Source organism: Pelophylax lessonae (assembly GCF_965119305.1).
Source record: "Pelophylax lessonae genome assembly, chromosome: 6".
Classification (NCBI taxonomy): domain Eukaryota; kingdom Metazoa; phylum Chordata; class Amphibia; order Anura; family Ranidae; genus Pelophylax; species Pelophylax lessonae.
The window spans coordinates 282075953-282078283 of record NC_138773.1 but is presented as its reverse complement, the minus strand read 5'-3'; positions in this window follow the sequence as shown (position 1 = coordinate 282078283).

The following is a 2331-nucleotide window of genomic DNA, read 5'->3' as shown; positions in this document are numbered from 1 at the left end:
TTTAAAAAAATTTGCTACTCAAGTACTGAAAGTAAAAGTACCAGTAGTTTTGAAAAAAAAATTGCTACTCAAGTACTGAAAGTAAAAGTACAAGTACTGTGTTATGTAGTTATTAAAGAAAGAAGTCAAAAGTTTGAACATCATATTGTTTTTTATTATTTCAAATGCAGCTTTTATTTATACATACAGTAGCATTTATTTTCTTATGCGCTGATAATACACGTGTTTTGAGCTTCGTGAAACCTGCCATCTGTTCTGGCAGTGGTCATTTTTATAATAGTAACGAGTAACTATGCAGCACAAAAAAAAAAAAAGTATTGGAGTAGAAGTATTGAAATCATTGAAAAAATGTAGTGAAGTAAAAGTGGAAGTAGGAGAAAAAAATTCTACTCTAGGAAAGTACAGATACCGCATTTCGGTACTTAAGTACAGTAGTGAAGTAGTTCTACTTAGTTACTATACATCTCTGCTGGCTTGTGAGTGAAACACCTCACCGGGACGCACACGACCTGGTTCAGCCTGAGTTGCAGCATACCCCTTGGCTGTCAGGACCCCCACCTCGAGTGGAGAGGTAGTCTGTCCGGAGTGGCACCTACCCGATGTCGTTGGTTTGGTGACAGCAGTGTGGGTCTGTTTTTCGCAGTTTTCTTAAAGTGACACCGCGCTATTCCAGGGTTCATATGGAGTCCCAGGAACAAATTTCACCTACAGATCCCCTCCTTATGGTTGCGGGGACCTCCAGGTCACAACCCCTGTCTTAACGGCGGTCTTAAAGTGGTTAAAGGAGAATTGTACAAAAAAAAGATTGGTAAACCCTCAAGTGTTTTTTTTTTTACCATTACAATTCCTTTACATTGTTGTTCAGTTCTGGTCACCAGTCCTCAGAGTCCAGAGAAGGGGCAACAAAACTAACAAGGGGGCTGGAGGACCTCATTTATGAGGAATGACTACAAACATTAAACGTATTCTCCCTGGAGAGGCTCAGGTGTAGCTTTAACTTGAACAGCAGGCACAGAAGGTCTGGTAAACGCTCTGGTCTCTGGGCAGCAGCCTTGCAAGGTGGACCTGACAGTGTTGCTGATCCCAGCAATCTCCTTTCCACCCTCCTGGCTTTCCCGGTTGCCTCTTTTTCCCCCCGCTAGCTTTAACAGGTCTGGGTGCTCGGATTTCCGCGGCGCCAAGAGAGCGGGCTTTTCACTAAAAACTCTCTCAGGCTCCTCCTACTCACACAAGGTCTTGTGGGACCTGTAGTTCAGAAAGCTGGTTGTGTCCATTCATGGCGGCTGCCTTGAACTACAACTCCCAGGGCTACAAGCATGCAGCATTAATGTCTGAGTTCACTGAACCTGGATCTACCCAGCTGGCCGGAGGAGAGTCGTTTAGTTCAGTTCATTTACAACACCGAAGGGGAAAGTAAATAAAGAGCATTGTCTCCTCCAAATTAGCGTAGTCCAGTCATCTGACTACGCTGAGATAAAGAATTCAGCTATACAGTGACAATTTAAATACAACACCAGTTTTCAGTTCTGTGCCAGGATGAGTCAATAAATTAAAAAAAAGGAGAAGTTACAGATGAGGACATCCCCAGAGGCACTTCAGCTGAGCACACCCCATGTGACTACCAGCCATTTGTGAACAAGCCTTTCTAGCCATGCAGCTCTAAATGGGTCTTATTGGATGTAGCTTCTCACGCACAGATCCAAAGCCTGCCCACAGGCCTAAATTAAACATTTTGGACTAGCGGAGTCCTCAGTGGCTGCTATTAAAGAAAAGTAAATACAAGGAAAGGCCTTATGCAGTTTAAAAGATGCCCATTTTACAGGTGTTTGACGTTTTTTTACTGCCCCTAAACCAATGGTGTATTTTGGTTTTGTGCTGCCCTAGGCAAGACTAAAATTGGGCGCCCCCACTTTTCCGACTCCTATGTAAATTTGCCCCACTCCTTCCTTTTTAACGGATGTGACTCCCTCCAAAATTGAAGGACTCCAAGTCCCAGCATGAACCCCTGAGATCTCACGAGGGGGGTAAGAGAGGGTGAGAGAGAGAGAGGGGCGGTGGATGAGGGAGGGAGGGAGAGAGAGAGAGAGAGATAGAAAGAGAGGGGGGGTAAGAGATGAGGGGTTGAGAGAGGGGTGAGAGAGAAAGGAGGGGTGAGAGAGGGGTGAAAGGGGGGAGAGAGAGGAGGGGGTGAGAGAGATTGGTGGGAGAGGCGGCTCTAGCAAGCAGTGGCCAAAAAAGGTGGAGGGGGGTGGATTTTTTGCTGCCCCCGAACAAAGTGCCGCCATAGGCCTAGGCCTTGTTGGCCTAGGCCAAAATACAGCACTGCCCTAA